This window comes from Neofelis nebulosa, chromosome 5, assembly GCF_028018385.1.
Source record: "Neofelis nebulosa isolate mNeoNeb1 chromosome 5, mNeoNeb1.pri, whole genome shotgun sequence".
NCBI lineage: Eukaryota > Metazoa > Chordata > Mammalia > Carnivora > Felidae > Neofelis > Neofelis nebulosa.
Window position 1 is genome coordinate 73680545 of NC_080786.1, and position 16272 is coordinate 73696816.

The window sequence follows — 16272 nt, forward strand, 5'->3', positions numbered from 1 at the left end:
TTGAGACAGAGAGAGACAGAGCATGAATGGGGGAGGGTCAGAGAGAGGGAGACACAGAATCTGAAACAGGCTCCGGGCTCTGAGCTGTCAGCACAGGGGCCCGATGCGGGGCTCGAACTCACGGACCGCGAGATCGTGACCTGAGCCGAAGTCGGCGCTCAACCGACTGAGCCACCCAGGCACCCCTAGTCTTTCACATTTTAACATTAGAATGTATCTTGCAACTGATGGTGTGTCTTAGCAACATTTTTTTTCTTGCTTGCTAGTACATAAACTAATTGTGCAATTTAAAACCTATGGCATCTGATAGTCAACTAAATAATTAATATATACTCCATAGAGGCATTTTGAGATATAAACAAAATAATGATGTGAATAAAATCTTATGCTCTAGAACCTGGCCCGCAAAAGACTTAATAAATAATACCCACTAAAATGTTGTGCACTATGATTTTTGTAAACTCTGGCATTTCCATGTCTTTTTATTCGTGATTTGTGTTTGCCAAAACTAGACGTTAACTTCTTTGCAAAATCCTTGTGTTGGAACAAACAGCCTGCCTACTGAATTGTTCATCAAATTTCCTCTAATTTCTCTGGCAGTAAGATATTGACCCTAAGGGTTTAAATCTGAAACACGGTCAGAATAAGGGCTTGTGAAAGTCCGCAGTGATTTGTCAGATGGAGTTGTCTGCAGACAAAAAGAGGAGGAAGTAGCTGAGCATATGCTGCAACAGTGCTGAGCCCACAGTAAGCAGCACAGAAGTGCTCATGACAGGGAGGGAGGTGGCATGCATGGAGTGGTTGAAGGGCATAGGTTCTGGAGCCAGGCTGGCTGGATTTGAGAAGATTCTGGAGCCAGTTTGTCTGGTTTGAGTCTTGGCTCTTCACCTTACAAGCTGGATAACCTCGGACAAGTTATTTAACTTCTCTGTGGCCTCCATTTCCTTCTAGGGTTGTTGTGAAAACTAAAAGAGCAATGTCCATAGAACGTGCTCTATGAGTTTGCTATTATTATTGAAAATACACCCTTCTTGTGTTTTAAGTTCCTTAAAAAAAAAAAAAAAAAAAAAAAGGTCTGAGTTTTCTCATACTGAAAGGGAATATTCCAGTCAATTTGTTTCTCTAGCAGGTGATCATTATAATTCTGTTAGAGGCTTGTACCGTATAAAACATACAACTTACAAATAGTGTCTTTTGAGTATTTGTGATCATGTGACATAGCTGATAAAACTAGCCTATCTAGCAATAAACACATGACTAAAAACAAAGTATCACATAAGTCTGAGGTTGCTTTCAACAGCCTTTGGAATGTCTGTATAATATTATCTTCTTACGGCTTAAAACTCAGTATTACATATGTCAGCCTATAGCCCCAAGAAAGGGTCACTATGACTAGGAATTTTAGAGTGGGCTCTTTCTAGTGTTTGTTTACTTGTAACCCATGTTATTCCAATTTTTTTTCTAAGTTGTGAACATGGTTGTTGTGCTTCAAACAACAACAGCCATCAAGCATGTTTATATCTTCTAAGCGTGAGATTGGGTGCGGCTTTTTACTTATTGACCACACCTATTTAATACAAAGAATCAACTCTGAAGTGAAATAAAACTTACTAATAGTTAATAACTATTTATTGAGTGGTAATTATGTGGTAATTCGCATGAATAATTGTAATCAGTATTGTTGTTCCATAACGAAAGCACATTTTTAGCTTTTGTCTTCTCTTTTTATTCACATTTTGTTCACTTATCAATTATTTATCTTCAATATCAGTATCGAGAGACTGTATAGAGCAAAGTGTGTTGGAACATTGGTTTCCCAACAACATAGCTCCAAAACCCAGTCTGTCACCCAACTAACCCCCAAATCTCTGATAAGAGTTGTCCTTGCTTGGGGTGTCCGGGTGGCTCAGTTGGTTAAGCGTCCAGCTCTTGATTTGGGCTCAGGTCATGATCTCATGAGGGTTTGAGCCCTGCATCTGGTTCTTCAGAGCCTGCTTGGGATTCTCTCTCTCTCCCTCTCTCTGCCACTCCCCTGCATGCTTGCATATACACACATGTGCTCACGCTGTCTCTATCAAAATAAACAAATAAACTTAAAAAAAAAAAAAAAAGATTCTTGCTTGTGTCATAAGTCTGCTCAGGGTTGGGTGACCCTCCTTTATCCTGTAGCTCTGCCATCTAATAGATGCCTTCCAAGATCATCCTCGTAGGGAAAGCAGAACCTGCACTCTTGTAGGAGCCAGTCCATTAGCTAAAACACAGTCATATAGCCCTGACCAAATTACAAGGGAAGCTGTATTCTTCCTCTTGCCCAGGAAGAGAAAATAGCATGGTAAATACATAGCATTTTCACTGCCACAGCTTCTTACGCTACACGTATAACTCTGAGCAAGTTATGTCTTCTGAAGGCCTCAGTTTTTTCATTTGCAAAGTGGCAATAATAATACCTATCTTGCAGAGATACTGTGAAGATAAACAAGGAAAGAAATGTAAAGGGTTTAGCATATGGTAAGTACTTCATGTAATTGTTTTATTACTAATAATCAATAGCTTCTCCCTAGAACACACATGTCTAGGGGACCTGAGTTATTAGCACCTAAGTTATCTGGCCCCTACCAGTCTGGCCCTTTAGTCTCTGCCCAGCCTGTCGGGGGTGCAGGACTCAAGGCAGGTGAGACTCTTGGCTATGGAACTGACATCAGTATGAGCTCGTACTACAGGGGCCGGGATAAGAGGAGACCAAAGCCAGGGCACGACATACAGAACGGGCTCTGGTTTCTCCAAGAGTCTTCGAGGGGAGGACTTTGAGGGGATGAATTAAAGGGGTGGAGGACAGAAGAGAAAACTCGCCAGTGGTTTGAACTTGTGCTTAAAGTAGGCCCTAAATCCCAAGATAGCAGCTGCGAGAAAGGGGGAAAATGAACACATATTGAGTCCTTACAATGTGACAGGCATCATGCTAGGGCTTTCACACAGGTGACCTCATTTAATTCTTACAGGGATCTCTAGGTAAGAATCATTAACCTCAGTTTCCAGTACAAAGTACTCACTCAAGCTGACATAGCTAATAAGGGACATGGCTGGAATTGGGTCGTCAAAGCCCTAGTGTGGTGTTCTTTGTACACACCACCTCTTTACATGGTACTGAATTGTGCTGATGACCAGCAGATCTCAGAGAATACACAGGAAGCGTAACCTCCCTCAGAAGAGCAGGAAGTAGAGCCATTCACCTCCTCAAGCAACCCCTCGACCCCCACTTCACACATGACCAAAGCAGCTTAACTGAGGGTCAGCTTCGGGTACAATGTATTTGCAAACACACACAAATGCATTCCTGTCTGCTTGCAAATGTTTGAAATTAATTTCACTGAGAGAAGCAATGAGTGTGTATATAGGTTCCTATTAACATGCATGTGAGATCATTTCCTTTTGGGGGCACATGGAGGATGGACTGATTTTACTGAGTAGACCACAGAGTTGGATGAAGAAAACTGATCACACCAAGGCCACAGCTCCTTGATTTCATAATCTGACAGCCTGGGCAATGAAAAATGTCCAGAAGTTTTGAGCCCTCTGTAGCCATGAAGGCCTGGAATATGGTGGGAACTTGTCCCATAAAACAGTCCCATGAAATGAACCCTGAGTACCATGCCATCGAGTGCCCTCGGGGTATCCAAATATATCCAGAAAAACCAAGGGATTTGGGGCTTGGCATTTTACAGGAACAGTATTAAAACAGAACTACATCTGCAGCAGCAGAACTGAAACGAATATAAGACTAGGTTTTTCCAATCTGTCAAAATAAATTTACTTGGAGTTGTGAGCAGCATTAACTCTGTAAGTTCCGGTCTCTGCCTTTATTTCTAACATGTGTTAGGATCCAAACTACTGATTTGGACAAGTGTAAGAAATAGTTTATGACCCAACATGCCCCTCATACTTGCAGATATTTTGGAACTTGTCATTTCTATGATACGGTATCTTCCTTACCATTAATTTTCATAGATACTACTTAGAACAAGGTTTTCATGATCCGCATCATACTCTGAGGCAGTACAGTGTAGTGGTTAGTGGTTAAGAATATAAGTTCTGGGGGGCACCTGGGTGGCTCAGTCAGTTAAACGTCCAACTGTTAATCTCAGCTCAGGTCATGATCTCATGGTTCGTGGGTTCGAGCCCCACATTGGGCTCTGTGCTGACAGTACAGAGCCTGCTTGGGATTCCCTCTCTCCTCTCTCTCTCTCTCTCTCTCTCTCTGCCCCTCCCCTGCTCTCATTCTCTCTCAAAATAAATAAATACACTTTTCTTAAAAAAAGAATATAAGCTCTGGAGCCCAAATACCTTTGTTTGAACCCAGGTTTCATCATGTACAAGCTGTCTAACTTTAGGCAAGTTACTCCTGTGTGCCTCAGTTTCCTCATCTGTCAAATTCAGAGGTTAATAGTGCTACCTCATAAGTTTGTTTCAAGGACTTAGCAAATATATGTATATGTAAAGGACTATACTTAAAGGACTTAGCAAATATATGTATGTAAAGGACTTAGCAAATGTAAAGGACTTAGCAAAGTGACTGACACATGGTAAGAGCCCAGTTCCCTAGCAAGGACCTCAAGAATGAGGGAAAGGGACCGGTGGGGAAGAAAAGACAAGCTCCAAGCACTGTTGCCATGCAGCAGGATGGAGAGGAGCTAACACAGAGCAGCTAAAATTTGTCTCACTAGTCTGTGTCTCAACAGTGAGAAACAAAGTTGAGAATCGAATCTTCACGTGCTTATGAACCACCTGTAGATCTTGTGAGAATGTGGATCCTTATCCATTAGGTCGAAGATGCAGCTTGGGATTCTGTATTCCTCATAGGCTTCCCAGTGATGCTAACGGTGCTGGTCTACACACCTCACACTGAGGAACGGGAGTCTAGAGAACACCGAGTTGCTAAACACTACATAGGCTCTTTCTCTAGGAGGAGAAAACTTCCCAGGGATCTTTCCTTTTACCCAGCCTCTTCTGCATTTTGGTCACACGTCATGGGCCAAGAAAATGTTTGAAAATAAGTACTGCTGCAGAGGAAGAAGGCACAGATATCCTATCTTGAATGACATAAAATATTTTTCATCCTTAAGCATTAAATGATTTTCCCCTTAGGGGAAAAATTGGCTTCTCTGATCTGGTCTGAATATCTGAAAAATTGGCTTCCCCTTTATGCTCATTAATTACAAACTAGAGGATTGAGATATTTTTTGAGATAGGCAAAAGGTCTCCCCATCTGCTTTCCAAATAGGGATGGCATCAGCAAGACCAAGCACCCTCTTGCCAAATGATGACCTTTGCCAAGCAACCAGTCTTTTAATTCTAACTTCATGCATATTTCAAGGGAAATGTAAACCATATGTTTGTGCTCCACGGACACATACATCATTGACATAGAAAGATTTCCAGTTGTTAAAGAGCTTTAAAGTGCCCCGCAGGGTTTCGCTAAGACTAAAGTTGGATCTTCGCAGACCGCTAAGCCGAGTAGCATTCCAATTTTAAGAGTCTAAAGCCAATCAGATGACCGTTTTCGACCTTGTGATTCACAGATTCAGGCAAAATTAATTTTTAATCATTGGATCCATTTCTTCACTATCCTTTATAGAAACCTCCTCATAGAAACTCAGGATAAGTAGAAAGTTGAACTTTGTGTGTGTGTGTGTGTGTGTGTGTGTGTGTGTGTTTTAAAAATATATGTAGGAGCAAAATCATCAAACATCATTTCTACTCTTTTCTGAAACCAGCAGAAGACCTCAGGAAGAGTGATCTATATCCCACCATCAAGCCACTTGTGGCAAAATCTTACCTCTAATTCCACCAGGATTAAACCTTAGGCTTGCTCTCATTCTCTCTCAAAATAAATAAATACATTAAAAAAAAAAAAAAAAGAATATAAGCTCTGGAGCCAGAATACCTTTGTTTGAGCCCAGTCATACCATATATTCTTTTGCAAGGGCATTTGTAACAAAGTAACACAAACTGGATGGCTTAAACAACAGAAATGTATTGTGTCACAGCTCTGGAGGCTAGAAGTCTGAGACCAGGGTTTCTGCAGGGTTGGCTCCTTCTGAGGGCTGCGAGAATGTGTTCTGTGCCTCTCTCCTGGCTTTTGGTGGTTTGCTGCCAATCTTTGGTGTTCCTTGGCTGTGTCACCCAGGTCTCTGATGTCTTCTCACGGCGCTCTCCCTGTGGAGAATTTGGCATGCCTGTATCCAAATCTCCCCTCTGTATAAGAACACCAGTCATATTGCAATAGGGGCCTACCCTACTCCTGGATGACTTCTTAACTAATCCTAACTTAACTAATTACATCTGCAATGACCCTATTTCCCCAACTCACTGTTGAGACATAGACTAGTGAGGTCACATTCTGAGGTACTGGGGGTTAGGACTTTAGCTTACTGATTTGGGGGAGGGAGGGGAGGACACGATTCAACATATAATATACAGTATCTGTCCCAGCTACTCAGCTCAGCCTCTATAGTGCAAAAGCAGCCACAGAAAATACATAAACGGGCCTGCCTGTGTTACATATGATAAAGCTTTATTTACTTAGAAAAACAGGCAGCAGGCCTGCAGGCAGTAGTTTGCCATCCCAGTCTTTGAGTACCTCTGATCTGTTCTGAATATGAAAGAAAACAGGAAGAGGTTTGACAGCAAAAAGGGAAGAAAGCATTTGGCAAGGTATTTGGGAATACCTACCATATTCTAGGCACAATTATTTTACATGTAGCTTTAATATGTCTCATGTTTACATCCAGATATAATCTGAGTTAGTGTACATAGCTTTAATTAAGCAAACTGATATAAATTTTATAATGGTGGCTCTAGTTACCACGATACATTTTGTCTTTGGGATGTTACCAAGTTCTAGAATGACAGACAGACTTTTCCATTTGACATTATGCTGCATTCTTTTGATTTTTAGTATGAATGTGTCTAAAACATTAATAATTATTTATGATTTTTAATCCCTTTAGAAACATATATATATATATATATATATTTATCCTCATAAATAGAGATGTACATTTATTTTAATATAATTAATGTTGCTAAAAGCCCTATGTTAGGTTGTGTGCAATGACACCTGAACAAGACACAAATATTGTCTCCAGGGATTTATTCTGTCCTAGAAGATATATACAAAGGAAATAGGTAGTACGGTAACATATTCAAACATCATCCAAAGATTTCCATATGTACCTGCCATGTAGGGGAATTGCTTTGTCCCGTTTGGGTCCGTATACATGCATATACATGTGAATCTTGCACCTTCGCTTATGGAAACTTAAACAGAAACAAATTAGAGTTCTGTAGAGGGTCATAGATGTAAAAGTGCTTTAAAAAGCTTTCACAGAAAGCTTACAAGTTAACTATGGAGTAAAGAAAAGATATCAATCTGGCACATACTATATATTTTGCAATAGTAGCAGAAGTCATGCTCCCACTTACATTAAAACATAGACTGGGCTTATTAACGTCGTTTTATATTAAAACACTGGGCCGCTCAAAAACCCCAGAACTCTTCCTCTACATGGTTATGAAGGTGGCAGGAGTCAGAGGCCAGAATCTGCTTTAAATTTGGAGAAACAGATATATAAGTAGTGAGTGGCCTTATTGAGGATGAAGTGAGCCCACTCACAGGTATCAGTATTGGATGTAAGAGGCCCATTCATCTTCAACAGAGGTGCCTCACGAATCACTTATTGGAGTGCCCCAAAATTGGCCTTGTACTTAGGATCTGAAAGAAAATACCCACGGGATTGTACCAATTATAAAACAGGTCAAATTTGGGGGCCAAAAAAGTGGACCATCTGCCTTTAATCACGTTTGTTACTTAAAAGGTTTTCAGTTCAGACAGATTTTCAGAGAAAGTATCAGCTATGATGATACATATATAAAATTGCTATCTGACCTGCAATGTCAGATGTATGTGGCCTTAATAATTTTAACCATTTTTAGACCCAAAGAAAACTTTCAAAATCATAATTAAAATGTGATTGTTCTCTTATAATTATGGAAACACTACCACATTTCCTGACTGCCACACCCAAGACCTTCAATAGTACAAGCCAAAATCTGCCTTTACATATACAGTTGATTTCATAACCACATATAACTGACTTTATATTGCCTGAAATAGGTTTGAGCTCAAGGAACGAAACTAGAGTTTATTTCACAAACACAACAGTAGAGCCTCCATAATTTTTTTTTTTAATCACGAAATTCTTTTTATTTCTTGGATTCCCTGGCCTGTAGTTTAGAAGCCACTGTCTTATTCTAAAGAATCTTCTACATGCTTGTTTGGATATGGGGCAATTTCTCTCTTTTCCTTCTACTTTTACTAAAATGAAGAGAAGAGCCTTCAGTCTTGTCACAGAACTAGAAAAGGAAGATGCAAGTGAAAAAAAAGGAGAAAGAGAGAGAGGTTGGCTTTTTTTTCCTCTCAACACTTTGCAAACTTTAAGAAATGAAGCACGACAGCATGTCAATGCAGAGTAATGATAATATTAATAATGATGGTGATGATGATGATAATGATGAATTAGACAATATAATTCTCCTCTTATTCTAAGTGTGAAAACTGAAGCAGAATGATGAAGTGCCTTTCCCAAGATCAGTGGCCCCACAATTAGAACTTGGGCTTTGCCTCCCTGCACACCTCTTCTTCAGAAGAGAACAAATATCACTAATGTTCATCCTCCCCAGAAGAAAACCATACTGGCCCATTCAATGGCCAATTAGAATAAATTGTAAATTAGGACAAATACGATAGGTAGTACAAAAATCAAAAGCTCTCTAAAGAAAAGGAACAAAAAACCTGAATAAATAAGCTTAACGGTCCATTGTTTGTGGGGAAAATGATGAAATTATCATCAAAATATTCTATGAATTGAGAATGAAGATAAATTTTTATGTGGAAAAAAAAATCTACCTAGAAAAGTAAGACTCCTTCCAGGACAGGTATTAGTTTTTATAAAAGGGGCATTGGTCTGTGTCTGATAAGAGATAAAAATATGCTTTGTATGAATATTAGTAAATAAACCAGGCAATTAAGATTCTTCATACTGACCGATATTTAAGGGAATATGTGCAACTGTGCTAAGCATTTGGACATTAAAACCATGTCTGCACAGGAGAATGTTCTAATTATCTCGGAATCGGCCTCACAGAGTCGGAGTCATTCAGGTGAAAACACCCTTTCTCTTTAAGAGCAGTTTTAGGGACACAGGTTAACAGTAAATACTACAATGCTTCATTTGGCCTGTAAAAAATAAACCTAGTCTAAATATCAATCTGCAGATGCCAAGTGTGTGTTTAAACAATGTGCCAGTCTGCTTCCTTCATCAAAAGTCCGGGTGAGGTGTTGTTTTCCACATTCAGGGACATTAGCCCAGCAATGCAAGAAAAAAAAAAAATCTTCATTTGGCCAGTGCATCTTTCAGACATTCCCTTCTTTTATTGATTTGTTTTCTCCTGTCCCTTTTCTCCTTCTTTTGTTTCCTTATCATAGCTTCAGGTTATTACGTGCAAAGTATTGATGGGAATGGATGGTTTTGGTCGATGGAGAGCTAATGCATCCCTAATCCCACTATTGTTATAGAGTTATGCTTTACTCTGGTCTCTGATGGGGGAAAAGGTGCAAAGCTGTTGATCCTAGTTTTATTTGTCACAAACCCATCCATCAATCAAGCGCAAGCATGTCTGAATGCTGAATGACATGTGGGTCTCAGCTGAAAAAATTCGATAACACTGTATTGTCAGGTCTCTCACTCTTTTTTTGATAAGAAATACATTTGACTGAAATAGATAAGCATGCAACTACTAAAGACTTGAAGAGAGAAAGTGACATATTGGCACCAAAGGTTATATATCTTTGGTATTAATGATACTTATGAGTAAATAAAATGGGAGGGGGCAGCTGCAGCGGGAGACATACAACATCCCTAAGGCTTGGTTATGTTTAAGTACCGTGGCTCTACTACCATTGGGATTTTCAAATATTAATCTGGCCATATTTCACAGTCGGCTACCCTGGTTAAAATGCAAGCAAATGTGCCATTGGTGAAGGTGGTGGGATGCAGGGAATCAAATAGCACTTGTCTACACTCCTCCGAACAATACAGACAGGTCCCTTTTTGTCATGTATGGTAGGTAAATCGCATGCAATATTTTTATGTATGTGTGAACTCGTAAGTTCACAACTGTCTCCTCTTGTGAGTGAAAGCATTTATGGGGGAAAAAAGCTTTAATTATTTTAAACTGGAAATATATATGTGTGTCATTTTAATAGTGACTTAACTTATAATTACAGTCTCAAAAATGGTTTCTGTGTGTCCCTTTTATCCTAGTTACTAAATTAGGTACTTTAATACATTATGAAAGCCTGTCTTTTCAGTTAGATACAATTTTCTATTCATAGTTATTTCAAGATAATTGCATTTGGAAATAGTTAAAACATTAAAAACAACACCAGTATAATATAATTTTAGGGGCAAAATTAATCAACAAATCAGAACATTTTTAAAACCATTTTATTTCCTTGTCATAACATTTTTAGAGAAGACGAGATTTTTTTTAAATGACCTAAAAAAGCCCATCAAGAAAGGTAACAAAAAAAGGCAGACCTGAATTAGAGGGCACTAAGATGAACGTTTTGTAGCCTTAAATATCACCACACTAGGAAAGTAAGCCATTTTTGTTCTGTTCAGTGACTGGGGGCTAGACAACTGTAAAAATCAATGTGGGAGTGCTTTAGATTTGTGGGGTAAATTACATGTGCTTGGCCGCTCCATTGTATCTGCCCTATATTCTATACAAGATACTTTAGATGGAGCTGTCACATAATACATATACTTCATATTGATTTTTATAGATTTAACAGAACTTGAATTGAACTCCATAATAAAGCAAGAAGAGAAACTATATCTCCTTCAAATCCCTAATACTTCAACTATTCTTGAAATTAACTAAATGGTACCTCCCAATTCTGAATCACGGAGGGAGACAAAAAAAATCATTTGATTCCTGATTCTCCTTCCCTTCCGTTCTGCTTCTCTTATTTACATTTTATCTTAACTTCCTTATATCTTTAAAAGTATGTTAATTCTTAAAGAGTTCCCAGGAGGGCCCATGAATGGGCAGTGGGAGCCAACTGAACCTTTGAGAGTTGCTGGAAGTTCCAAGCAGGGACCTGTCTGTTGACTGTTTTTTTGAGTTTCCAACTTGCTTTAGTTTGGCCTTGCCTTGCAGTGATTTTTAGGTTGATGTGAATTCTGATGCCATTTACATAAAGTATCTAAAGCCACCATAAGGGTTTGAGCAAGGGTTTGGGGAGTCTGTGGTTATGCTACCGGCAACCTCTCCCAGCCAGACACTACCTATGAGGCTCCAAACCATCCCAGTGGAGAGAAAAGCAGTTCAGCCCCTACTCAGAGAAATACTATGAGGTGGTTACAATCAACTCTGGATATGTAGGTCTTGGGCTGTAGGCAGAGCTGTACATACCCTTAGAATTAAGTATTTATTGAATACGGAGTGGGCTTACTTCCAGAGTGAGTCTCCAAGAAGAATATGGACTTTGTAATTATAGTTAGGATGTGAAATGACAACAACATCAAAAATACAAGGAACTGTCTTCAGAAGTGGCAGTATTAAGGACTCCTCTGATCCAGAAATGCCTTGGGCAGAAGGATGAAATGTGGGATAAAAGGGATTCATGTTCTGGTGGCATTTCAAAACCATTTTTCAAGTATTTTAGAAACTATAGAATATTATAAAGAAGAAAATGAAATCATTCATAAGACCATCACCCACATGTGACATTTGTAGCTTCTACAATATAGGATATGTGATACAATGAAATATTAAGAAACAGATTATTGGTCTCATGGCAGTATTTTAATGTGACTAATTCTATATTAATAATGTTACTTCAAACCTCTTCTGATTTTTTTTTTATTTTTTTTTAACGTTTATTTATTTTTGAGACAGAGAGAGACAGAGCATGAACGAGGGAGGGGCAGACAGAGAGGGAGACACAGAATCGGAAGCAGGCTCCAGGCTCTGAGCCATCAGCCCAGAGCCCGACGCGGGGCTCGAACTCACGGACCGCGAGATCGTGACCTGAGCTGAAGTCGGACGCTTAACCGACTGCGCCACCCAGGCGCCCCAAACCTCTTCTGATTTAAAAATAAAAAATATTATGAGAAGATCTATTATTTTGAAGTGACTTGGAGCCTTTTTTTCCCCATAAATGAATGAATGTTAAAGTTATCCAAGATTAAAAAAATACCTATTTTCCCATGAGACAGAGTTTTGAACTCTACTTTCTCAATGGTGAAAAGGTCTAGAAATAACTCTTTCCCAATGACTATGAGATAAAGTTTTTTAGTACTACTTAGCACAGCTTCTCTCTCTCTCTTTCTCCCTGTATGTGTGTGTGTGCATGTGTGTGTGTAAACACATTTGACTTTGGGAACATTTATTATTGTAAATAAATCTTGTCAATCAAACATTTTCTTAAATGAGAAGAAAATAAGATTAAGGGAATAGACATGTATCAGACTACTCCAAACCTCTGTTAAAGAACACAAAAGATTTGAAAAAAAAGAAAGATACCATTTTCTTGATTGAGAAGACTCAATATGATAAACAGATTATTTCTTTCCAAGTGCATGTAATACAAACAACATAAAAACCCATCACCATTTTTAACCTTATAGACTAACTATCAAATTTATTTGGAAGAATAAATGTGTTATCAAAGCCTGAAAAAGTAGAGAAAGAAATTTGAGAAAGGACTTCTTTTCTGCCAGGTGACAAAGTATATTGTAAAGCTTCAGTAATTAAACAGTGTGTGCCCTAGGGATTTGTATCCCCTGGGTCCCCAGTTCTGATGATGTTCACACTTAAACTGTAGTGTCCTGTAGCCTACAGCACTCTCCAAACCCCAAGGGGGAGAGAATAAAATTGTAGCAACAATGATGAGAGACCTTTTCTTCCTACCAGTCTTCCTCAGATTTGCCTCCTAACAAAGGACCAAGGGGTAGAAGAGACAGTGATCATAGGAACACATAAAGAATGGAGAAACCTGATGCACTGTTCTTCCATCTTACAAAGAGGTAGAATTCATTTCAAAAGGGCACAGTGATGGGTGACTGGGTGGCTCATTCGGTTAAGTGTCCAACTTCGTCTCAGGTCATGATCTCGGGGTCTGTGAGTTTGAGCCCCTCCTCTGACTCTGTGCTGATAGCTCAGAGCCTGAATGAAGCCTGCTTCAGATTCTGTGTCTCCCTGTCTCTCTGCCCTTCCCCTGCTCACTTGCTCTCTCTTTCATGAATAAACATTTTAAAAAATTTAATAAATAAATAAATAAATAATTTTTAAAAGGGCACAAAGAGAAATATTTTACACTATTCCCAACCCCCATTTCCATTGCATTAGTCAAAGTTCTAGTAGCTGTGCCTTTAAATAGCTTAAAATCCTCCCCCAAATAGTTATTTTAAAACTCTAACACCTTTGTAGAAAAGAAGAGAAGACAACCCTGCACCCAAAGCTCACTCAAGCTTTTCTGGAACTGATTGTAGAAAAAAGAATTATCTTAATATGATTTGAAAAAGTAGAAACTGTCGCATGGCTTTTAGTCCTGGCCCTGGTTCATGGATTTCCCAAATTCTACCCAAAGAGTGAGATGTTAGTAAAACACACAAAGCAGTATAATAGAAATAGATTCTGGGAATTTGGTATTGATAAAAGTGAGATTTTAAATAAATAGCATTGCTCTCATATACTACTGGGATGAATGTAAAATTGGTAAGCCAATTTAGAAGTCAATTTTGCAGTGTCTGTTTAAATGAAAGACATGTGGAGCCCATGACCCAACAATTTCACTTCTCCATATCTCCCTGAGAAACACGGCCACATGTACATAACAAGACAGGTACATGGATGTAGCACTACTTGAAAAAAAATGAAAATTGTAAATGACCGTCAGTAAGGGACTAGCTAAAGGAATTATACTATCTATATGGAAAGGATGAGATAGATCTCTTTATACAGACACAAAAAGATCTCCAAAACATGCCATTGATGATTTAAAAAAAGGAGCAAGTTTCAGAATATCACTACACAAGGTATTATATGCTGACTTATATATACCTCATACATACACCAATCATCATGAAAAACATCACATAAATTTTCATTAATCTTTATTTATCTCAAACCATACACAAAAATATATTTCTTATGGATTAACAACTTAGATATGACTTTTTTTAGAACTACAGAATTACTAAAAGGAATTATATGAGAATATGTATTTAACTTTGCTAAGCTTAAATAAAGGCCAGAAATTATAAAGGAAATTTCTGACAGCTTTAACTTTATGACAAAATAATAGCAACAAGCTTCTGTATTGGAAATACCACCAAGAAATATTAAAAGAAAAATTGTTGAAGGGAGTTTAATGACTGTAGCATCTTTTAGGGAGAAATCCATCAATATGTACGTGTAAAACACACACACTCTGTATACCCCAGCAATTCCACTTATGAGTTTATGCCAAAGAAATAATTGTACAGATTGTCAGTTATATGTGTAAAAGGATGTTCAGTACAGTATTTTGCATTTATAACAGTACATAAAAAGGGGGGCAGTGATAAGTAAATGATTCAGCAGATAATGATGCTTCCATATGATGGAATACTATACAGCTGTTAAGTTGGATATTAGCATTAACCTTTGTTGAGTTCCAATGGCAAACTCTGAGTTAAATGCCTTATCTCATTCAATCTCTCCAGCAATGCTTTGAGATAAGTATGATTAGAATTCTTATTTTAAAGATGATAGGGCTGAAACTTAAAGAGCTTAAGTGGCCCCAAAACATACACTGTCTCAAAATCTGGAATTTTTGGAAGATCTGTATATAATGACAGAAAGATATTAATGAAATACAGATATGGAGAAAAGGAAGTTGAAGAATAATATATATAGTGTGATCACATTTATGTAAATAAATGTAAAAGTCTGATGGCGAGAGAGAAACATGTCAAAGTGGTGGTCTCTAGAGCGATGTAATATGGGTGTTTTTTCCTTCTTTTTACTTAACTATATTTTCTGACTTTTTTCAGCAAGGAGCATATATTGCACTTTCAAAAACAATTAAATAATTCTAAGATAAAACCACTAGTGTTTTAGAACAATTAAAATTATTATTCTAGCAAAGATAATTATTTAAAATGCAGTTTTGAGACTTAGTATGATTTTGCCTGCAGAACACATTCCAGTTGGTAGATGCTCTGTAAGTTAGAATATGAAAAGAGAGCCAGGCTTTTTCAGTGGTAAAAAAAAAAAAAAAAATTGATATACCAGTGGCGAGATGAAAGCTGTTTCTATTGTCTAATTACCTAGAAGTTCTGGTACAGTTTTAAAGAACATTGGAATAATAGTTTTTGGCCAGGCTAACATAAATTGTGGGTTTCTTGACAAAAAGGAGAAACAAAGCAAATTACTTTAAACTTATTGTCTCGGGCACCTGAGTGGCTCAGAAGGTTAAGCCACCAACTCTTGGTTTTGGCTCGGGTCACGGCCTCACGGTTCATGAGTTCAAGCCCTGCATTGGGCTCTGTGCTGACAGCACAAGCCTGCTTGGGATTCTCTCTCTCCTTTTATCTCTGCCATTCCCTGCCCCTCTTTCTATCTCAAAATAAGTAAACTTAAAAAAAAAAAAAAAAACCCTATTGTCTCCATTTTTCAAACACCATCCTCTGAGATCACATTTTTTTTTCCTAGGCAATGTGCTGATTGATCTAGGGCATCCCCAGTCCGGTGGGCTGTGCCTGCCAGATCAGTACAATGGAACCTGCACTTGTCACTTCCTGGGATGTAGTTCCTGAGACAAAATTACCATCAAACATGAACCCTCAACCCAACTATGATCCTATTAACCACCTCTGCCATTATTTCTTTTCTTTCTCTTATTCTTTTTTTTCTTTTTTTTTGTCAAGTTTATGTATTTATTTTGAGAGAGAGAGAGAATGTGCATGCACCCCCAATGGAGGAAGGGGCAGAGAGAGAGGGAGAAAGAGAGAATCCCAACTAGCTGCCACGCTATCAGCACAGAGCCTGAGGTAGGGCTTGATCTCAGGAACAGAACTGTGAGATCATGACTTGACCAGGAAGCAAGATGTCGCCACTTAACCAACTGAGCCACCCAAGCACCCCTCTTTCTTTTTCGTT

General features: G+C 38.5%; 1 long non-coding RNA gene across 1 annotated transcript in view; it reads right to left on the reverse strand.

The window, feature by feature from the left end:
- Positions 1-5938: 5938 nt before the first annotated feature.
- LOC131512217 (uncharacterized) overlaps positions 5939-16272 on the reverse strand; it is a 28978-nt gene continuing 18644 nt past the window's right edge. Inside the window, exons 2-3 of the long non-coding RNA XR_009262030.1 lie at positions 7234-7317; positions 5939-6213 (exon numbers count right to left, since the gene is read on the reverse strand). This is a non-coding gene — a long non-coding RNA (uncharacterized LOC131512217). The remainder of the gene's footprint in view (positions 6214-7233; positions 7318-16272) is intronic.